Here is a 24,960-nt window from a genome sequence, read left to right as displayed (position 1 = left end):
TGATAGCTGGTTTCTAGGAAAAAAAGCCGATTTGTGTTTGCCGATTTCTCTGTTGTAAATGTTCTCTTTATAACCAATTTCAGGCTACCAATTTGAAGAATCTTCTGCTGGTATGAGATGGAATAATTTGTGCATCTATAGAAATAATAGCAACAATAAAATCAAAGCACATCAAATGTGTTTATTCCGTGAATTCATTATGATATAAAAAATGAAACTCCTCTCTCCCCAACTTAATTGACCACCATTAGAAGATAACATAAAGACTTAAGTCATTTTGAAAACTTGCTTTAAAAAAAGACATAATCATTTATTCTGCCTTTCTTAAAACGTCGGTACCTCGGGGAAAACAAAATAGCAGATGAGGAGAGGTAAATCTTTATAAAAACAATACCATCTTATACATGAAGAAGGAATAATTTAAGATGTTAACATTTGGTGATCCCTCATAAAATAGGGATCTACTACTGATCACTAATCATCACTGACGTTACAAGGGGAAGCAACATTGATATTAGGTACCTCCTAAAGGAAGTACAGTGTACCTTCTGTGAAATAGTCTTTTAAAAGCTAGATCTATGGACATAGAATAAATATAGGAGAGAGATGAACATGTCGAATGATACCATGGTAGCGCAAACAGCACATCCAGATTACAGGGAACATATGGGACACAAAAAGACAAAAAAACAAAAGAAAACAAAACCTCGATTTCTTCAAAATAAATTATAAGAAGAAAAAGAGTGATAACTGTAAATTACAAGAAGACTTAAGAGACAAATTTACCAATCAAGATGTATACCTCTCGTTTGTATTTCAATTTGATGAAATATACTATAAAAATAAAAAGAACTATAGGATGATCAATTAAATGTATATATATTATCTATATATTTGGTGATATTAGAAATTATTTTTTTTAAATTTTGGGGGAGGGTGTGATGAAGATATTTTAGTTATGTTGTGAAGGTAGCTATTGTGGTTTACACATACACACTAAAATGCTATAGGTGAATCATGTTGTCTGAGGTTTGTTTCACAATAATTGGATGGTGTGTGAATGTGTGATAGGATAGAGAAAGTAAGAACTGGTCATGCTTTGATCATTGTTAAACTTGGGTGATAGGTAGATGTGGATTCAAAATGGTGTTTCCTTCACTATTCTGTAAGTTTGAAATTTTCTATAATAAAAATTTTGAAAGATGACCTTGTGGCGATAGAATATAAAATTCTAGAATATCTAATTAGATAAGATATTGTCTGTATCTAATAATTCTGAAGGAAATTCAAGTTAAGTGTTTTGGTGGCATTAAGCTATATGCTTGAATGACCTCTCAAAGTTCTTTCTATTCTTGGCTGTATTTCATTTCTTTAGAAAGCAACATTATTTTTCTCTACAGTTCTACAATGCTTTTAAGATTTTAGTGCCAAGGAACATTTTATTATGGTAACTTTAAGTGTGACTTTGTTTTCAATATATCACTGCTCTAGAGATAACTATACTTAAGACTACCTGTTTTAGGTCACTTAATATAATACTTTCCCTTCATTTAATGGCTAGAGATCAATATTATTATACTAGACAAAAATCATAGATAACTCTGGCTTCTAGGTATTATTAAGGAGAATTACTGAACTCAAAATACTATTTGATGTTGCTTTTGCTTTTTTTGTGGGTAGACAAACTTGTTATAATATTAAAAAGAAATAATTCTTGGCCTCAAGGCTGTATGCTGCCATATCATTGATTTCACAGCACTTAAGATTATTCTAAGATGTGTGTTTTTAAAGATAAGACAAATTATATTTATTCCTTATATTAAATGAAAGAAGAAATGCTACTATTACCTTGGCTATATTTTTTAATGTTTTAATAAATATTGAAATAAAAACATTTATAACATACATATAAGGTAACAGAAAACAAAGGAACACTGGTGTACCAAGAAACAGACTGTTCCCAGTTCCACTGAGGCCCCTTGAGATAATCTTTACTGCAGTCCATCACAGTCCTCATCCTTGCAGTGGTGACCACTATCCTGAGTTTGCGTTTATTCACTTTTAGGAAATTGTTTAATACAATATACCTTCATCAAGATACTGTTTAGTTTTTCAGGTTTTTAAACATGTATTAATGGAACCACATTTATATATTCTTCTAGACATTCTTTTTAATAAAGATTATATTTCTGAGATTTACCCGTGTTGATTAATTTTGCTGGTGTTGATTCATTGACATACCATGAAGTATTTCAATTTATAAATATACTCCATTTTATTAGCTACTATTCTATAGGCATGAATTTGATGTTTTTAATTTCTCCTATTACAAGTGTTTGCGTGAACATTCATTTTTGTTTTTATTTAAATTTCAGTTAGTTAGCATACAGCGTAATATTGGTTTCAGGTATATAATATTAGTGATCTGACACTTCCATACAAAACCCATTTTTTTCTCTAATTCTAGTCCTTAGACCTTTCATTTTCTCCTTATCTTTATTCCCTAACCAGAGCTTTCAGCACAGTGTTTAAAAGTATCAGTTAAAGTATCTTTGTCTTACTTCTTTTCTTAAAGGGAATATAAACTTTTCACATTAAGTATGATGACTGCTGTGGGTTTTATAACAATTCCCTTTTTTAGATTAAAGTAAACTTTTTTAGATTAAAGTAAACTTCCATTGCAAGTTTGTTAAGAGTGATGCCTAAGTGCCATATTTTAGCTAAATATTATCTGGCATCTTTTGGGATAATTATCTGATACATGTTGTTTTCTAATATCTTGTTCAGAGTTTTCTTCATCCGCAGGCACAAGTGTGTATTCTGCAGATACACTGGGCTATTTTTTTCTTTATCTTTCTCCATCTGCTTCTGCTTTTTTCAGGTTAGGATAGCGGCATCATAAAATACATTGGAGTGTTTTTTCCTCCTCTTAAATATTCTGGAAAATTGTGTGTAAGTTTGAATATTTTTGTTCTCAGATCACATAGATAAAATTATCCTGTTTTTGCATTTTGTTTGTAAGAAGATTTTAATTCCTTTTTCAATTATTTTAGTGATTAAAACATTCAACTTAACTATTGTTTCTTAATACACAGTATTTGTTTTATTTTTTTTATTTTTTTTTAAAGATTTTATTTAATTATTTGAGAGAGAGAGCATTAGAGAGAGCATGAGAGGAGAGAGGTCAGTGGGAGAAGCAGACTCCCTGCTGAGCAGGGAGCCCGATGTGGGACTTGATCCCGGGACTCCAGAATCATGACCTGAGCTGAAGGCAGTTGCCTAACCAACTGAGCCACCCAGGCGCCCCACAGTATTTGTTTTAAATGTGAGCTAGAGTCCAGAGAGAATGTTTGACTCATATATAGTACCAGTGGTCTCATTTTTTTCTGGGTAATGAAGTTCCCACATTTCATATTCCCTCACATTTAACTTGCTAACGAGGTGCTCTAATTGCAATGTATGCCTCTCTTCATATATTTCCTTTTGTCCCTTGAGACATCATGTAATCAAAATTTGGGCTAGATTACATGAAACACTTCACAGAAGAGCATAATTAAAAATAAAAACATCTTGGGCACCTGGGTGGCTCAGTTGGTTAAGCGACTGCCTTCACCTCAGGTCATGATCCTGGAGTCCCAGGATCGAGTCCCACATGGGGCTCCCTGCTCAGCAGGGAGTTTGCTTCTCCTGCTGACCTCTCTCCTCTCATGCTCTCTCTCTTTCATTGTGTCTCTCTCCCTCTCAAATAAATAAATAAAATATTTAAAAGAAAAAAAATAAAAACATCTTTTCTACAAAACCTACATAAAATCAGTGAGCGGGATGCTGATTGTGGTACTGCTGAATTTATGATTCAGGATATTAAATATCGCTAATATTTAAGATGAAGATTAGAGGGCTTAGAATATGTAACTTCAGGTAGGAAGATCTAGAAATTGAAGCAGTTGAAGGGAAAAACTGCCGGTTAACATCTGCCAGGAGATACCCTGGAAGATAGAGCGCACTAGAGCAGATGTGATTGGTGCCTTTTCCATATGAGTGCACAGAAGCCTAACTTCCAACCGCTAGTACCTGCTTTTTATTTTCTCTCTTTTTCTTAAAGAGTTTGTCTGGCTCTTGGAGCCTTCTTAGCTCACCTGGTCTCTGGCAGTGTCAGGAAATCAATGCCTCTTCCTCCTGGGGTCCCCAGCTAATGGCAATTGGTATATAAAAATATCCCAGTTTTCTCTTTCCTGATGACACAACTCTGAAGTGAGTGCTGTACAGTGGTTTCCAGAATTCCCCAGTTGTTGGAGGAGGTCGTGGAGAAGACATGTTGACTCACAAGCTGTTTAATGGGAGGCTCCTCACTTTCTCTCCTATCCTTAGAATGTTCTTTCTCCTTACCCTTCCAACTGTGGGAAGCTGTTATCAAGGATGTAGCCTTGAGAGAACCATGTGTTATTGAGATCATTTGGATGATCTATGTGAGTCAACCCAGTTAAGGCCTCTGTATAAATTTTTATGATTTGGGTGACCTGGTGCAGAGATCGTCTCCTCTTGTGGCCACCCAAGACATCATGCCTTGTAAGTAAGTTCCCTGTCCTATTACCATGTCTACCTATAATCTGGAGTGGTCTGCCTCTCCCTTTGGTCTGTCTTTGCCCTCTCTGTTATGGGGCCAATTAGTAAACCAACACCAGTGGGATTAAGCTACTGTTTCCCTAAGTGGTAACTTGATGTATATACTTTTTTTTTTCCCTTTTGGCTGTCTTCTCCATTGCATTTCCCCAATCTCCTATCTACGTTTTCTGCAATTACATTCCAAATAAACTAATTGTACTTGAGTACCTTTTTCAAGATCAGCTTATTTGGAAGCCCCACAAAGGCAGAAATTTCCTAGGAAATGGGTCCTCAGGATGACTGTGTAAGTGGACAACTCACTAGCCAAATGATCATAATACTTCCATTGCTGGTCCTGGGTGATGATAATCTCTGGCATGCTTTTTCTGTTTTTTAGTTTTTTGTTTAGTTTTGTTTTTATTAAAGATTTATTTTTTTAAAGGCAGGGAGGAGGAGCAGAGGGAGAGAGAGGGAAAATCTCAAGCAGACTCCTTGCTGACAGTGGAGCCCAACGGGGAGCTCCATCCCAGGACCCTGAGATCAAAACCTGAGCCAAAACCAAGAACCAGACACTTAACTCACTGAGCCACCCGGGTGCCCCTCTGGCCTGTTTTTACATCACAGTTACTAAGAATTTTCTCTGGAGTGAATCGAAATGGGATTCAAGTGTAAGGATAGACTATGCCGTATTTCTAGCATTTGAGTGTTACTGAAACAATGTTAATTAGAAGGCCCATGGAATTGGTTTATTTTGGTCAAGTGTCATCAATGAGCCAAGGACACAAATATGCAACTCATGTCATCCAGTTCCCACCTCAGAATATGGCGAGAGAGCCAGAAGTCCTCTGGGACTGTTGAAAGAGATCCTCATCTACTGCAGGCAAGAAAACATAAGAAATAGAGGTTGAAGGTAGACGTTAACTCCCAGGATCTTTAGGTCTATTATTACTCTCTTCAGTGTTCTTATATTTATCTTTTTTCTCTTCTGTTAAGGAAATGAAATTAGTTTTAAGACATGGAAGGTCAATTACTTTGCAGTACCACGTAGAAAGCCACTTATTTTGACTCTTGTGGTGGATAAATATATTACCTTAGAAGCCTTCATATGTGATGTAATCTGGACTAATGGATGACAGGTTAATAAAAAAAATCTGTTGAGGGGCGCCTGGGTGGCTCAGTCGTTAAGCGTCTGCCTTCAGCTCAGATCATGATCCCAGGGTCCTGGGATCAAACCCCACATCAGGCTCCCTGCTCAGCAGGAGGCCTGCTTATCCCTCTCCCAATCCCTCTCCTTGTGTTCCCTCTCTCACCATCTCTCTGTCAAATAAATAAATAAAAATTTTTAAAAAGTCTGTTGAAATAGGAAATTGGTGAAATAAGAAACAATCATATCTTCCAGTTTAACTTAAAACATGTGAACATTCCTGCCAATATCACTTAAATACACGTGAACATTCCTGCCAATATCAATATATTTGGAGGGCTAGAACCTATGTTCAGAGGATGATCTCATCCATATTTTATCAGTTTACATAGCTTTTAACTTACTAAAGTAAGATGCTACTACCCGAAAGTGGCTTATTTGCCTCATGCACATTTAGTGTTAAGGGTCAGTACCGTCAATTTTATTGGTCAATTGCTTAAGTAGAGGTCAGTGAAAAGATCTTTTATTGTTTACCAGATGAATTTCATGGGCTTCTGAAAAGGAGTGTCTAGTACAGTTATGGTATAATAATCTAGAAAATGCATTAGAGTGACAGAGTTTCTAAATACACCAAGATATGGAAATGCTAGAAGTAATTTTTATCGACAACTAAACATTATGATACAGAAGAATGATAAAAAAAAATTAAGATTCCATATGGATTGTTCTCTTTTTGTTCTTCTTTCCACAGATTTTATTTAAGTTTTTGTCATTTCTTACTGGAATATTTGGGGTGGGGGTGCCTTATTTTTCATTTGATATGGGTCTTTGTTTTATTCTAGTTTTGGAAATATGGACAAATTGCCAGTCTGTCCCTGAAATGGACATTTTAATAGTTCATAAATATTAGAAATGTTATAAGGACTGTTAAGTGAGATTATATGTTTAAATGGTAAGTACAGGGATAGGATCATTGAAAACACTCTGTAAAAATTAATTTTTATAATAATATTAATTAAAATGATACTCACAGAAGTTACTCATCTATATAGTGCTTTGATCCTGGATTATTTTTCTGAAATTTTTATTTTTTTCCTTGTAATCACTTATGGAGGCAAGGAGGAGGCTACAGTTTTTTCACGTATGTTTTCTTCTACTTTGGTAGATTTTCAGAAACGTAGACAAATTTTGTCTTTTTTGTCTACCATTTAATATAAATATTTCTAAAATAAAGAGCAAGTTTAGAAAAAAAACCTCCATGTTACATTATTAATCCTGTTAGGTGTTAAGTAGGAAAAAAAGTGTGCTTATTAATAGTATAAACTGATCTTTGTAAAAGCAAACAACACAACATCAGCCTACCCACCCAATACCTATCCAAATAAACACCCAGATTTATATGTGCATAGATTTATAGCAAGTTTTTATAACTGTTTATCTCCAGAGTTTAGACATGGAAGGGGTTGGAAGAGAGATTATTAATAATTTACTATTAATATGATAATATTAATATATTATTACATATTTTTGAATTGGTCCACTGGTCATAAGGATGTATTATTTGATAATTTTAAATATGTTTAGATTTCTCAGCATATGAAAAGATCAAGTTACTTGGATCATTCACATGTAAAAGAGTGAGCAAATCTTATTATTTTAAAGACATTTATATTAAGAAACTTAAGAAAACTTTTTTAAAAATTGAGAAGATAGGCCTTATTCCTTGATATTTTTTCCCATTACCCTTATTGTCTGTCTCAGCAGTTAAAACAGATACCATTTAAATATTTAAGCAGTTTCATATCATGAATATTAAATATATTCCAATAATTATTTCAGGGAATTATATTGGCTGCTAGCAAATAGCAGTTTTCTTCTGGATATAAACATTTAACAGAAGAAAAAATATTGGCTCTGCTCAGCATTTGCTTCAGAACTTCTTGGATTAGTAGGATCCACTAAAAGTAAGAGAAATAGGCAAAGGGCAAGTCTCTTATCTGTCAGTTGCTAACTTCTGTGATTGCTATAAGGTAATGAGCCACATCCTTTTGCAGAGCAGATTTCTTCCAAGAAATGAGTCACTGTATATTCTGTTAATATTTTCAGATACCAACAAATATGGGGGTCTCTCACCAAATATAATTTCCTGAAAAAAGTTGATAAAATTGATTTAAAAAGACATTTCAAAATAAAAAGACAATGGAAGTATTTATTTTCATATTGTTTTAATACTCTAACTTAAAGAATAATATAAAAATTCAGAGGACTTTAATAGTGTATTTTGTGATATCGCCTCCAAATACAAAATACAGCCCATTTTTTTATTTTAAAGATTTTTATTTATTCATTGGACAGAGATCACAAGTAGGCAGAGAGGCAGGCAGAGAGAGGTGGGGAGAGCAGAGAGCCCAATGCGGGGTGCAATCCCAGGACCCTGAGACCATGACCTGAGCTGAAGGCAGAGGTTTTAACCCACTGAGCCACCCAGGTGCCCCTAAAATACAGCCTATTTTGATAGTTCAATTTGATTTCTTAAGAAGTTTTAAGAAAAAAAAGTCATAGCACTCTTTGATTGAATTAATTTGTTGTTATCAGTCTGAAATAGTCAAACTGGTGTGTACCCATAGGTATGAGCAGATTGCTCCAGAATTTGCTTGTGAGGGAGCAGACCTCACAGAAGTAATTTGCACCATTCCCTTTCCTAGTTTTTTTTTTGTTTTTTTCTCTCCCAACTCTTTGGTTTACTTAATCCCCAAGAACAGTCTCTGCTCTAATCTCAGGCCTGGGAGTGAAGCCTGTCTCTACTGTTAAGGGCTGGAAATCTGGCTGGGGGAGCGGTTTCAACACCTTATTCTATCTTACCGGTGGTAGATACCCTGTCAATTGTCCTGCATAGATCTGTGGTTCCATGTTGGAACTGGCCTTGGGCTAGTTTGTAGCATCATGGTCTGGCATTCTGGTTCAGAAATTGGGTCCTACAATGTTATACTGTTTTACCTTGACAGTCTGCCCCACTCTTGTGTTTCTGAAGGAATGAGGGCATTTTTATGTTTTACCATCACTCCAGAAATGTCAAAGTCATCTCCCTTCCCTTGCCCGTCTGTGTGCAATGGTGCCTTTTGGACGAGTTCTTTCTGCCCCATGTCTCATCTGTATTGCATGGTTCTTGATACTCTTGTGGAACTCACTTACTGCTAAGAACTTCTTATGACACCCTCTTGCTGGACTCCCCTGTCAGTGACTTGTTGGACACCATCACTTCTCAACAATATCAGAGACCCTCATTATTTCCATACCTTTTGTCTTTTAGAAAATTTTATTTTCATTTAATTTTAATTTTTTAATTTTATTTTATGGTTTCTGACAACTATATGGAATTAATCAACGGTTTTCAGCTGTAATACCAAGAAATACTAAGAATAACAGTAAGAGCTTATCCTCTTTTATGATTAAAATGTAAACAGTGTTCAGACAATGGGATTGTGGGTGTTTATACTTTTAAAACAGTCTCTAATATCATTTTACTATTAGATGTGATTCATACTTCTTTACTCACTCATCTCCATGGCACTAACAAAACTACCATACTGTTCGGATAGACCCTCATCTATTTCGTGCTTCTGTTTTTTTTTTTTTTTTCAAAGATTTTATTTATTTATTTGACAGAGAGATCACAAGCAGGCAGAGAGGCAGCAGAGAGAGAGGAGGAAGCAGGCTCCCCTAGAGAGCAGAGAGCCCGATGTGGGGCTCGATCCCAGGACTCTGAGATCATGACCCGAGCCGAAGGCAGCGGCTTAACCCACTGAGCCACCCAGGCGCCCCTCGTGCTTCTGTTTTAAAGTTCAAAGTTTGTCTTACTTCACTGAACAATGACTGAAATCTGAATTCTTGTTATAAAAGTACTTGAGTTTCTTAGTGACTTTCAAAATAGAGAAGACTGATAATGAAACTAACTGAATAAATCCATCCTTTTATTTATATATTCATTCATGATATATAATAAGTAATCATCTAAGTCCTGAAGGTATATATTTGAAGAATATCTTTACTCTTGGTATTCTCACGGCATAAAGGGGAAAGGCCAATTTGTAAACAAATAATTAGTATATAGTGTGCTTGATACTAAAGGAGAAAGTTGTGACATTGCTAACGGAGGGACACTGCCCCAATCAGAAGCACTCTATCAGTGATAGAGGTTGGAAATGGAATATCATTTGTTTTCTCAAATATCAATTCTTTCCAATCTTCAGAGTTTCTAGGATGTTTCCTTCATTGTATATCTCTTTTGTTGTATAGTGAGTTCTTTTCCAGGATCTTGGCTCAACCAAAGGTCAATAAGCACATGTTTACACAAGAAGCTGGGAGGAGAAGCATTGTTCATTCAAGGTAGATTTAGTATCATGTCTCATGAATTGTTTCCAGGACATATATATCTCTTCTTTTCTTTCCTTTGTGTTTATTCTTCTTCATCAGATGCTTCTGCACCCTGGTCCATCTTTCGTAAATGCTCAATATAAAGTGTAGTAGTAATAGCACTGGTTTTAGAATCCTGACCATTTGCTAGTTGTACAACCTTGGGTGATAATTATTCTCAGCATCTTTTCCTTGATGTGTAAAATTAGTTAATGTCAAATTTTCAGCATTAATATGCAGTTAAATAAGGATTCAGAGTCTATTTTATCTTGAAAATAGTAGAAACCAAGGAAGTTATCTTGATCTCCTTTCTCTCCTATTCAAATGACTTACAAAACAACTTTATGAAAGTATATTGGGACAAGTAGATGCAGTATTCAGTGCACACATTAGCTTAGAATTCAGTTGAACTACTTTAAGAAAAATGATAACTGTAATCATATAGTAAAAATAAAACTGCTTGGGAAAGGTCAGAAAACAGTTCTAATAGCTTTTCAACATAGAAGTTTTCAACATAGAAATGCATAGAAGATAAAACAACAAAAGCGTGCAATAATAATTAAAGTCTGATTGAGCTTTGCAAATCAACAGCATATATCTTTCTCCTTCTTTCTGGAAAGTTCAAGTACATAGTACAGTTTGAACATTCGCTGTGGACTAGTGACATGCTATATGCTATTCCTAACTGAGTTAGGTTAAGTTGTCCTATTATCATACAAGTTAAATTTGGTATTTATAGAGGCACATAGAGCAGAGGCTCTGGGGAAGTCCAAACAGACAGCATTACAAACCTTTGCCTTTGGAGAAATCCAGGGATGATTCAAAGAACTGCTCTAAGAAATGAACCTGGGGAAATAATTTGAAAAGGAAGACGGTAACTGTTCAGAGAAGCAGGAGAAGAATTAAAACAGAAATGGGGTGCCTAGGTGACTTAGTTGGTTAAGTGTCTGACTCTTGATTTCGTCTCAGGTCATGATCTCAGGGTCATGAGATTGAGTCCTGTTTCTGGCTCTGTGCTCAGTGGGGAGTCTGCTTGAGATTCTCTCTCACCCTCTGCCCTTCCCCACCTTGTGCTCGCTCTCATTCTCTCTCTCTCTCAAATAAAAAACACAAACAAAACCAAAGACCAAAAAACATAGCCAGGAATCAAAAAATACAAAAAAAAACAAAAAAAAAGTGAGGAAGAGGGAAAGAAGAGATGAAGAGATGAGAAAAAAGACATATTAATGGGCCAAATGGTGAATCAATTCTGTTTCCTTGAGCTGACAAGTGGAAAAAAATTTACCTTGAGTTTTTGAAACAATCTCAGCACACACAACCTTCTAATCCTGATGGAGTTTTTCTATGGTAAAGAAAAGGCAAATATGAGATATCAGAATTTTCTTTCTATAGAAACTATGAAAAACAGTTGCAATTTGGGCAGATCAAAGGATCCCAGTCAGCTCAAGAGTTTGACAAATATTTGTTATGTCCCTTCCCTTTATATCATTATCATCATCATCATCGTCATTTCAGGTATTGGAATGTAACATGATTAAGAACTGATCCTTGTCTTCAAGGGGATCACTGTTCTTGTGAGGCAGATACTCAGGTAAAGACACATTGAAAATCACATTATATGTTCTTACTAGAAACAGGAACAGTATGACATAGGAAACAGAGGAGAAGATTTATTCCAATTTGAGGGCTTTGGGAAATTTTCCTGGGGATATTTAAAAAAAGTAGATTTTGTTTTGATAGCATAGATGGAGTTAAACAAGTGTAGAAAGTTGTAAGTTTCGAGGAAGTGGTGGCAGGATGAGCAAAGTAACACATGCATGAACCAGCATGGTATGAAGAAATTAAAGAAGTTGGTTATTGTGAGAGCCAGGGTTTGTAGATAGGAATTAAAGTTATTAGATGTTAGGATATAAAATACTTCATATGTGAAGATAAGGTTATTTGACAGGAAGGAGATTTTGTAGGTCAAGTGTCAAAAAAACAAGTTCTACAGATAGTCTCTTTTTTGGGGTCCACATTAAATAAATATTTGACAATATGAGATTTTATACTAGAGTCAGATGCCAGTGCTTTGATGGCAGCACCCATTCTTCATTTCCTCATAGCAGTAATCTCCTGAAATGAGAAGGTTTCTATGAGGGCCATGTGTTTTCTGTTGTGCCACTGTGGCCACTCTTCACACAAAGTTTACATATGCACTTGCTAGCTTTATTCTTATCCCACCCACCTAGCCATTTGACTTTGCTAGCTCGCCTCTTGACGTTGGTTATCTAAATGAGAGAAAACTATTGATGTATTTTATTTTCTGGCATGATATGTTTAATTGGGGGAAGATGAGGTTGGATTTGTGGAAAGGCCAGAAGGAGAGCAAGAAACAGAACATTTATAAGGTTGTAATCATTAATGTGCTGCTTAATTAAAACTTGCTTAAATTTATCACATTGCAGTCATTTTCTGGGTATGAGGGAAAGAGAGGAGGTTATTGATGATAAAGAGTTTTATGGATTGGATGACTAGATTGATGATAAGACCCATAACTAAGATGGAAAACACCTGAATAGATTTGAAGGAGAGAGAGAGAGATGTATTCAATTTTGGATAAGCTGAGTTTGAAGTTCCCGGGGGTCAGGTGAGCAGTGATTAGCACTTGTAAGACAGAAGCTTAGTGGAAGGAACAATATTAAGAATACAATTCAGGAATTATTGTTATATGAGTGGTATTTGAAACCATAAAAATAAGTAAAGGCTTGAAAGTGACAATAGAGCAAGAGAAAATCCTGGAAAACCAGAAATGGGAAAAGGAAAGAGAGAGGTAGATTAATACATGAAAAAATGAAGGATTCAGAGAATTAGAGATAAAATCAGAAAAAAGTGTACTTCACTATCTGAATCTATTTGGTTCCTGAGTTCAGCTAGCAGGAGTTTGGATGGTAAGGGATATCTTTATCTCAGAGCATTCAAGGGGATAGGAAATTTTAGGCAGTTAGTGGTTAGTAGTTCCAAAGTCATAAGATAAGAGCTGAAATGCAATCATATAGAAATTATGATGATCTTTGCTTGAGTAATTTTAATGTAGCAATGGAAGCAGAAGACAAAAGCCAGAATCCAGGAGGGTGAGAGATAAATGGAAGATGTCGAGTCAGTGAGAATAAACTACTTTCAAGAAGGGTGACTGACAAGAGAAAGTAAAATTAAAAAACAAAGCAAAACAAAACAAAAAACACAGAGATGATATTAAGAATAGGATGCAAGATCTAGAAGAGGCTTACAGTATGTGGAAGAGATTGGGACATGTTAATTACATACTTAAAAATATTTTGCATGGATATCAAAAACTAGAAACTTGAGTAATTCTAAATACAATAAAGGGTAACCTCTTATCATTGAGGTTTTTTACTCTTTATCATTTTATTTTTTATTATTTTTAAAATTATTATTTTTGCTATCTACCTTTTTTTTTTTTTTTTTTTTTTTTTTTTTAATTACGCTCTACCATTTTAAAAAATCAGAGAGGGCACCTAGGTGGCTCAGTCAGTGAAGTGTCCAACTCTTGATTTCAGCTTAGGTCATGATCTCTGGGTTGTGAGGTGGAGCCCAGCATTGGGCCCTGCACTGGGCATGGGGCCTGCTTGTGATTCTCTTTCTCCGTCGCTTTCTGATCCACCCTGCCCCCCTGGCATGTGCGACCTCTCTGTCTCTCACTCTCTTTCTCTGTCTCTCTCTAATCCAAGAAACTTTGTTTGATAATTCATACCTGCCTGAACATACCACATACATTTTTTTCTGTTGCGATAGCTTTAGTGATGGCGAGAGAGGCCCTTGTCTTTAAAGGCAACACATTCTGTTCTTATGCACCTCTAACTTTCCTCTTATTCTTTGTATGTCAATTCAAAATCTGCTTCTCATGTTTCCACTTGTGGCTCTAGTTCTGCTCTCAGAAGCTAGATACAGTAAGACTAATCTATCTTTCATAAGAAGTCCTTTAGATATTTGAAAAATAACTTGCACTCTTCCTCTTCTATTCAGCTTCTTTCTAAGCTACATGGAAATTTCTACACTTAGCTCCTATTTGAAGTATTTTCAGGTCTCTCACGAGCTTTAGCTCTTATTTCTTCTTCCTCTTAATTTACTCTGGCTTATCAATATATTTAATAATGTTGAATTGTACATAATACTCCCAAGTTTGGTTTGTGTAGCATGAAGTTGGTCTGCCTGTTTCACTGTAAGGAGATTATTCCTTTATTTAAACTTTTAAGATTTGCTAGCTATTGTAAGCAACCATCTCACACCTTAGCTCATTAGGAGATTTGTAGCCACAGATAATTTTCACATTAACTCATGCCAAGTACTTTTTCTTCCTCCATAGACTTATGTTATGTTAGTTATTTTTGAACTTAAAAGTGTAAGTGTACATTTTCTTATCTTCACATTAGCCTGGGATTTTAGTTTCTCATTGTCATATTGAATCTTAATTTTGTCACTGTATTATTTGCTCTCTACCTACTTTGTTGTTTCCTGAAAAAATAAGTATCCTTTTATGTTCCCATCTAATGCATGGAATAAAAATGACAGATAGGTGAGGACAAGACCACAACTTTGTGGTGTTCCACTGGAGATTTATCCCAAGATTGAATTCAATGTCTTACTTAACCCTAGGTATGTTTATTAAGGCATTTGTGAATTCACCTAGCAATATTCCCCAACTCACATTTCAAAAACAACCTATTAACATATGTGAACACTTTATTCAGGTGACCAACTGTTTTGTCAAAGTAGTGAAAAATTATCAAAAGAGGAAATAATGATTGTATAAGCAGACTCATTTTAGGTAAATATTCATGGATTTCTTAGGATTCATGATTCTTTTCAAGTAATAGTAATTTATACTTACATAGTGCTTAGCTTTTCTAAAGTGATTTGTCATGCAGTTTTCCAGAGTGGATGCATTTTACAAAGTTCATAGGCTTTGGAATCTAGCAAATGAATTAACATATCTGGTTTGGGTGTGTTTTAGTTCCTTGTCCAAGAAATATCTAAACTTTCACTATTTAAGAGGGGAATAATAAATGGTTCACAAGATTATTATTAAGATTTAATGAGAATTTATATAAAGCATCCAGTCCAGGGTCTAGTCCATAGTGTGTGTATGGCACTTTAAATTTCTTAAAATTTTTTATATAGTGTAATTGACACACAATTTATATTAGTTTTAGATGTACCACATAGTGATTCAACTTTTCTATATGTTATGCTCTGGGGTAGCTACTGTCTGTCACTATATAAGGCTATTATAATATCTTTGACTATATTTCCTATGCTGTACCTTTTATTCCTATTACTTATTCATTTCTTAACCGGAAACCTGTATCTTCCACTTTCCTTTACCCATTTTGCTCATCCACCTACCCCTTTTCTTCTGGCAACCATCAGTTCTCTGTTTTTACAGATCTAATTCACTTTTTGTTTGTTTATTCACTTGTTTATTTAAGATTCTACATATAAGTGAAATCATATGGTATCTGTCTTTCTCAATCTGACTTAGTTCACTTAGCATAATGCCCTCTCAGTCCATCCATGTTGACACAAATGGCACAATCTCACCCTTTTAAAGACTGCATAATATTCCATTATATATTTTAGACACTTGCACACACACCATATCTTCCTTATCCTATTATCTATCAGTGAACATTTCAGTTGCTTCTATATCTTGATTATTATAAGTAATGCTTCAGTAAATGTAGAGGTGCACATATCTTTTCAAATTAATATTTTCATCTTCTCTGAATACCCAGCAGTAGAATTATTGGATCATATGGCATATTAGACTTGATGGACATAACAGGTATATACAGAACTTACCATCCAAAAACAACAGACTACACATCCTTTCTGAGTGCATATGGAATAGTCTCCATAATAGACCACCTGTTAAGCCACAAAACAAACCTCAGTAAATTTAAGAAGATTGAAACCATACCATGCATACTTTCTAACCACAATGGTATGAAACTAGAAATCAATTACAAGAAAAAGAATTGGAAAAAACATGAATATGTGGTGGCTAAACAACATCATACTAAACAAGCAATAATTCACTGAAACAAAGAAGAAATTTAAAAAAAAATACATGAAGACAAATGAAAAGGAAAACACAATGTTCTGAAATCTTTGGGGTGCATTGAAAGCAGTTCTAAGAGGGAAATACATAGCGATACAGGCCTACCTCAAGAAACAAGAAAAAACTCAGTTGAACAACCTGCCCTTACACCTTAGGGAACTAGAAAACGAATAGACAGGGCCCAAGATGAGTAGAAAGGACACATTACATTTTTTACTTCCAGCAGCAAGATGTTCAGAGTAACTGTACTGAGTATTCAGACTGAGTTTATGTACATTTTGAAGATGAGTAAGAAAAGTTTAGAGAGTTTTATTCATTCTTTCAACATTTATTGAATGCTTTCTAGGAATTTGGTAATCTTATGCTTTGGATGTAATGAATTATGAGATGCAGGCTTAGGTATCCTGGGAAAATAAAGAATGTATACCAAACCTAACCTTAATAGCTAGATACTTAATTTTGAACACCATTTGGCTAAGAGTTGACATAGTGTTTGGACAGTTCAGTGATTGTCTCTATTATAGACATTTTATAAATATTCACAATGAATGCCCTAAGTCCTTTTATATGTAGGTGTAGTCTATAATAAAATCTCCTTGTGTCAAGCTCCAAAGAGTAATATGTTGGGGCAAAAACATGTGGCACATTAAATGTCTACAGACCAGCTTTAATGAATCATTAAAAATTATTTATAATCAGGATATGAACTCTATGTAATTAGATAATTTTAAGGTATTCATGGGGGTTAAATAATTTGTTTTTTTTATGTAGTAAAATATTTCCCTCCTGATTAAAAATAATCTGTTAATTTTCCATTTTTATAGCTACATAGCCTTAACTTGGGCATAAACACAGAACTAGTGCAATTACAATTAATGATGTTTGAATGTAATTCAAAATTGTCAAATTATGACCTTTTCTGTAAGAATCAATTTATTCAATTCAAATCCTATTGTCTGAGAGAATGAATAATACTGTTCAACTATGGAAAACTGTCAGGATAGATAATAATTTAATAGTTCTATTTAATAGCACTGACTAGAAAGATAACTGAAAATATAGTTTAATATGACAGACCTGTTTTGTTTTTTTGCTAACTTAATCAAAACACAGTATTTTTCCCTTGGGAGAATTTTTACTCCTTTGAAGTGAGATTTGAAAAAAAAAATGATAATACAGGACTTCGCACTTTGAGAGGAAATGCACTGAGTGTTTTATATGAAGATACTATGTGGATTTTTCACATGCACTGTTAAAATAATAAACCTCCAAGGAAGACTACGCAGTGGGAATAGGTGGGTGATCCTCTACACACACACACACACACACACGCAGTGGGAATAGGTGGGTGATCCTCTACACACACACACACACACACACACACACACAAGTGTTACGCTAGACAGAATTCTGAGAAAAATATGTGAACTCTGGGAAGATGATCCAAGGCAGAAGAGAAATGGAGAATCATTAGTTCTTGAAAATTGCTACAGCTTCGGGTAAGACAAATAGAGGAGTCTTTAGCCTTTTTGCCTGATGTTGCTCTGTTCTCTATCTACTCCCACCTTTAGTCAGTGAGAATTGCTAATTTCTCAGCTGGGGGCTGGCTGCACACACTTGCAACTGTGCTGTCAGAGAGTGTGGACTCAGTTTTGTTTAGAATGTGAAAACACAAGACTTTGCAGATAAAAGTGGTGACTATAGTAAGAAACCAATGAAGGAAAACAACATTTCTGACAGCCTGAGGTGGTGATCCTTGTTGGAGTGAATGATGGACCAGCTAGAATTTTATGAAGAGATTCTGAAAATAGGAGAGACAGAGAATAGCCTCTAGATAAAATTTCGATGAATCTCTGACTTTCTAGGAAGCTGTGCACAAGGCAGAATCAAGTAGGAAGTAAATAGAAGAGTTGGGAAGTGCCTGATCTTTATATGTACTCACCAAACCACACAGATTGATTATCAGAGAGAAGTTCAAGATTTTTGAGCACAACATCTGCCAAAAATCGTGGATTGACCATGAAGCCATGGAGATATAGCAGTGACCCTTAAGAAACCAGAATTGAAATTACAAATAAAAAACCCTGTAGAATCCTATAGAAAAGAAGAAGCAGGAATATTGACATCCCACATTTTCAGATTTACTATCTATGTGACCTGTGCTCAGTAAGGTAGATAATCGTGGCAACTACCTTGAAGGAGTATAGATTAAATTTATGACTAATGTGGGAATTATCAAAATAATTATACTGTGAAGTCAGATACTTCAAACATAAAGCTGTTTCATGTGAAACATGGTCTCACTTTTAGTCGTCTGGTAAGATGGCTTAAAGGTAAGAGTAATCTTTCCTGTTAGTGTGTTCTATCACTCTGGTAGTTATTAACTAAATCCAGTAGTTAAATATTGACCTGATAATTAGGCTTATATTAAATTTAGTATTGCATATGCCATCAAATTATTTTAAAGTCAATGTAGCTAATAAATAGAAATGTCTACCAGAGTAGTTCTGATTTCTTTGGATTTGCTATGACTTATTTCATTCCATGGATTCAAGTGTTACTTAAGAGAGCATTGAATTATTAGAACCTGACTTTTAAATTGAGCACTTATTGAGAGTATAATACCAGAGGGGAATCCATTGTGAGGGGCATGGTACTCATAATTCCGTCTGACTTTTCTTCGATCATCAGATGAATAAATAATACATTTCCAGTTTGACTTTTGAAGTCTTATCTATAAGGAATGGTCAGAACAGAGGTTGAGTTTCTGTTGATAATAATAACAACTCATAATATCTTTGTTTCTGTCCAGTTCTCCCTTGACCTTTAGACTCACATAGTTGCTGGGATACTTGACATTTCCAAATGGATGCTTCATAGAAATATAAAAAAATATTTTCCAAAAGGAACTCCTGATTTCATCCAACAAACCTAATGCTCTTCTGGGATTTCCTCATTTCAGTAATTGCTTAAACCACCCACCAAAATGTTCAAACTGGAAACTTTAGTGACTTCCTTAATCTCCCAAGTGAATCAAGCTACAGCTCTTATTATTTCTGCCTTTTTAATGTATCTCATGCTCATTCATTTTTCTCTATTTACTCTATGACTATTTGAATTCAAACTACTTAAATTATATCTTAGCACTTTCCTCCTAACTGGTCTCATCTTTAAAGATTTTTTTTTTAATATTTTATGTATTTATTTGACAGACAGAGATCACAAGTATGCAGGGAGGCAGGCAGAGAGAGAGAGGAGGAAGCAGGCTTTCCGCAGAGCAGAGAGCCCGATGTGGGGCTCGATCCCAGGACCTTGGGATCATGACCTGAGCTGAAGGCAGAGGCTTCAACCCACTGAGCCACCCAGGCACCCCATAGCTGGTCTCATCTTTAATCTCACTCTCATCTAAATCTTTTTTAAAACATAGCAATCAGAGTCATCATTTTAGATTATGAACTAGACAATGTTATCCTCCTTTACAAGCAAACAAAAACTTCAACACCTTCCAATTGCATGATATCACCCAATTGCAAATATAAATTCTTTTATCATGGCCTATTAGATTGTTGACCGTTTAGCCCTTGTACATTTTTTTTAAAGATTCATTTATTTATTTGAGGGAGAGAGAGATAGAGCATAGAGGGGAAGGGCAGAGAAAAAGGGAGAGAGAGAATCTCAAGCAGATCCCCTCCTCCGCCCCACCCAGTGAGTGTGGAGCCTGATGCAGGCTTTCTCACAACCCCATGGTCACAGCCAAAATCAAGAGTTGGGAGGCCCAACTGACTGAGCCACACAGGCACCCCCTCCCAACACCAATGCACCTTTAAAATATTTCTTTCTCCTCTTTCTTTCATGTGTGTTTTGGGCACCTTGACCTTTCAGTGTCTCATTTTTGTCAGTTCCTTTTTCATCTCAATGCTTGGCTTATAGTTTTGTTTCTTTCTGAAAAAAATCTTTATTTTATGAATCTCAGTTTAAAATTTATTCTACAAAAACCTTTCCTAAACCATGGTAAGTGGCCTAACCACTCTTTTATAACCTTATCTTATTCCACTCTCAGTTATCATTTAAGTATCATAAGTTTTAATGCAGATTGTATATACTCATCTGTATTGGTGTGTTATTAAGTTGCAACATGATAGTTCTTAGGAGAAGGGCCAAAAAAACATATTTAGCACCTATTTCTTCTTTGTAATCCTTATTTCTAGGGATTATATCTCTCCAATAAAAAAAGCAATTCCACAAAACAAAAACGTACATCACAAGCAATATATATTCATAATGCATAAATAAACACATATAATTTGATTAAACAATATTTAAGTCATGCCCTGTAGCTAGTAGCTGTAGGCTAGGCACTCAAAAAAAGTGGCAGTGTACCTTCTCAAGCCCATGTCTGTGCTATCCCCTAAAATCCAGTGCCCCACATTGATCAACACAATACATTGGTTAGTCAGCCTCTCCAAATACAAGGCTCACTTCAGAATTGAGCCTCTGGTGCAGGATATTTCAGAAAAAAAACAAAACAAAACAAAACAACAACAACAACAACAACAAAAAAAAAACCCAAAAGACCAACACATGAACAATTAACACATTTCACATTTGACTCTTAAGTCTTATCTACAAAGAAAGGTCAGAACAGAAGTTGCAATTTCTGTTGATAGTAATAACTCATAATCTTTGTTTCTGTATAGTTCTCCCTTGACCTTTGTTTGAAAATATTTGAAAATTCTGAATTTTTGGAAAAATTTCATTTTTAAATAATAGTGTAGAAATGGGAAAAAAATAAAATATATCTTAATTTACTTTATATTCCTAGTCATTTATTTGATTCAAAGTATAAAAATTATATCTACTATACTTGATTCACTCATGAAATTAAAATCGTTGACATATTACATTTAAAAGGATAGTTTGTTTAGACTCTAATTCCAAATTTGCTATTGGAATTTACTTTCAGATGTGTTTAATTGTTACAAATGGTACCGCAAGCTGCTGTTCTTAAGAAATTGAACACCTTTTAGGTTTTACTTATTTATCTGAAGTAAACAACTGAGAAATTAAGAAACCATCAATATTATAATTAACCAAATGAAGTCATCATGTTTTGTGGATATAGTTTTACCATGTTGTTAAACAGATGTAGAGACACACAATTTCATAAAGAGAGCTAAGATATAAAAGAATATGTAAATTTATATTTTTCCATAGGTGCGGCCAGAAGAATCAAGAATGAAACATGGAGTTGTAATGTGGGCATGAAATAGGAGGTGAGTATCCTCACCAGGTATTCCTGGTGAGAGTAATTCTGGAGGCAGGAAGGACAGAGCCCAGCTCGGAGATCAGAACAGGCGGAGTTCACTGTAGAGGTAAAAAGGTAATGGGGAAGGTGATGCAATTTTACTGATTACATATCATAAGCCCAGAACTGAGATAGACAGTTTAAGGGTAAGTTACTTAACTGTTTGCAACAATTCTTTGATGTAAATATTATTTTCCTTAATTTACCTGTAAGAGACCTGAAGCTTGGTAAGTTCAACTTGTTTGCTCAAGTTCACACACATACACAGAGATGTGTGGGTCTAAAACCAATCCCTTTCCATCAGCTAAGCCAACACTGGGGCTGTTTCCAGAAAAGGGAGCCAAGAAATAGGACTACATGAAAAACCAAGACATGGAGAGGTAGCTACTACCTCTATGTACGGGGCCTACCTGGTAAATAAGAGATGCAAAGTCTTACCTCCACAGATTTTACAATCTAGTAGGGCATATAGAAAATGAAAAACAAAGATAGCAATAGATATAAGGCACAAATAGTATGTAGTTATGGGGGCCTTGAAGAAAACTGTAACTGTCAAAGTAGATAGAATGTGACAGGTGGTAGTAAATGGCCATTTTAAATAAAGTAGTTAGAAATAGCTCTCTGAAAAGCAAATATTTGGCCAGAGACACAAATGAAATAAGGTAGGGAAGACCTGGGACAATGGTGTTCTGGGCAGCAAGCTGCCAGTGCAATGAGAGATGTTTGAAGGGATGTGTTTGAGGGACGTTAGGAACAGTGGGTTAGAAGTGAATGAGGAAGGCAGACAGGTCTGAAGATAAGTTTAGAGAAAAAGGAAGCAGCTGGTTTGTCTAAGTTTCTACAAGCTGTGGTGAGGAGTTTATGTTTTATTTTATGTGATATGAAGCTTTTGGGTTTTGAGCAGGAAGTGTCAGGAGCTGACTTAAATTAAACATCATTTTTGTTGCTTTGTGAAGAATGGAACAAGGGTCAGAGCAGGCAAACCAGTTAAGAGGCTATGACTCAGGTCCAGGAGAGATGGTAGTGGCTTGGAATAGGGTAGTAGGTGTGCATATAGTGACAAGTAGTCATATCTGCAATGTATTTTAATGTTATCGACATCCTATGGCTGTTGCAGGAGCAAACAAAGAGGCTTTCCCAGCCTAGACAGGCTTTCCCAGAATTCCATTGACTATGTTCTTGCCCCTGGTGGCTGTGATTTCACCTCTTTCACCTTCAAATGTTCAAAAGATACTATAAAGGAATGGTGCAACCTCAGATACCCCCATTTTGTAAGCATCAGTGTTCTCATTGAAAATTACCTTTGCCATAATGCTAATTACCTTCAGTATATGAACGATCACTATTAAGGCCTTCTGCTTGGCAGTTTTCTCATTTTGACCTCAGTATAAGTTTCATAAAACTGAAAATTTTTTACACAGTCTTTTCTTGTCTTTAAAATTATTTAGTTTATTTCTTAGAGAGAAGGAATTGCCACACAGTAGAATGAGGTTTGTCATTGCTCTTACACATTTTTTTGCTTTCATTTTCTGGAGAGCAATACAATGCTCCCTCTTGCGTGGTTCTTGGGGGCGTTGTGGGAAGAGGATAATTAGTTAGTATTCTTGGGACTTTCCCAAATGCTATGTTTGGGACAAAGCATCTTGTTCACATTATTTCACATCAACTTAGACTAACCCTGATCAGTCTGTGTTGTTTTCATTCATAGAGGAGGACCTTGAGGCTGAGAATTTAAATATCCTGATCAGCTTCACACTGGTAAGCAATGGAGTCAGGATCCGAAAATTTCCCTATAATACTCCTCTGACTGCAGAGCACAAATTCTTTTTGTTGCAGATGCTTGGCAGATCCCAGACTAAATTCCTGGAGCAACCCCTAAAGGAATGCCTTTTTTCCTACAGCACTTTAAAAATTTCTTTCTGACATCCAGGCTAACTGTGCTGCTTATTTTGTAATCCAGTCAAATGCAGCAGCAGTTTTATATTTCTGCCTTTGAATCACAGATCCAAGAAACTGGCAGCAGCATGAACTCCTCAGTGTAAAAGAATTGTAATGATCTGACTTTGTCGATGGGTTGACACCAAATTCTTTTAGTCACATAAGGCTTTTTTATTTTTTTGTTAGAAATAAAAATAGTTGCAGAGGAGTGAATTGAGTAATATAAGAAAAATTTTGAGGAAATTATTATTTTTTGAGAAAATTATCTTTATAGAAGATTTATAATAAAAATGTAACTTACCATTCCTAGATCCAACTACCAAAAAAAAAAAAAAAACTCCTTCAGTATTTATTATTCCTATCACTTCCCTCTTCTCTCCTCAAGTCTGCTCTAAAATAACATTCATAACCTGCTCCAAATTGTGTTGTTTTGAGCTTTCTCTTCTAAGAAAGGAAGAAGAAAGAATTTTCTCACTGAATGATAACTTGGCCATACTCAAGGGTAAACCAATTAAGAGGAAATTGTTTTATTAACCTATTTTTATTCTACTTCCTAGTTTTTCTAATTCATATAAACCCATGAGTATTTACTACAACTATAAAAAGAAATATCAAATTTTACATAATGTTTACAACCTAAGAAAACCACTCAGTTCAGTTCAATAGTGAACCCTTAATATGGGCTTTGGCTGAGGAACTACTCTTGAGGAATTTATAGTCTATTGAAGAATAAGCATATAAAGAGAACAAAATTATGTCTTGAGGTACAAATGCTATGAGACTCCTAAGTTGCTAATTTTCTCAACTTGAAAATTCAAAACAAGACTTATTGGTGGGAAAACAAAAGTGTCCAGGTGAATATAAAGATTCACCGAAATGATCCGATTTCTGACCTGGGAAACTGCTTAAAAGAGGCAACCTAGGGTGTGAGGTTTTGTTAGTATTCTGCTTTCCACTGTCTCCTCCCAATCTCTAAGTTAGAATGGGGCCACTGAGTATATCTTCTTGCCACCAGTAAAGTGAGACAATGTGGTAAAGTGAGGCTAGTTGGCACTCTGCTTTTCTCTCTTAACCATGGTATGTGTATGTGTGTGAGAGTGGGGAACCATCCAGAAGCTGAGTTTCCACTCCTCTTGTACAGTAACAAAGCAGTATGAGTCAGTCCTCTGCCTACTTCTGCTTGGTGGCAGAGTTGGAGTTGAGTTCACATGCCCCTTGGTACCAATGAGGCAATTGCAGTCAATGACCTAGCAGACAGAATTAGTGGACTGCTGGATCAATAGAATTTATCCACTCTGAAAAAAGAGAGAGAGAGAGAATATATTGAAAAGAGAGAGAGAGGGGCGCCTGGGTGGCTCAGTGGGTTAAGCCGCTGCCTTCGGCTCAGGTCACGATCTCAGAGTCCTGGGATCGAGCCCCGCATCGGGCTCTCTGCTC

Source organism: Enhydra lutris, unplaced genomic scaffold (genome assembly GCF_002288905.1).
Source record: "Enhydra lutris kenyoni isolate GAN:26980312 unplaced genomic scaffold, ASM228890v2 scaffoldscaffold70, whole genome shotgun sequence".
NCBI lineage: Eukaryota > Metazoa > Chordata > Mammalia > Carnivora > Mustelidae > Enhydra > Enhydra lutris.
This window is presented reverse-complemented; position numbering follows the sequence as displayed.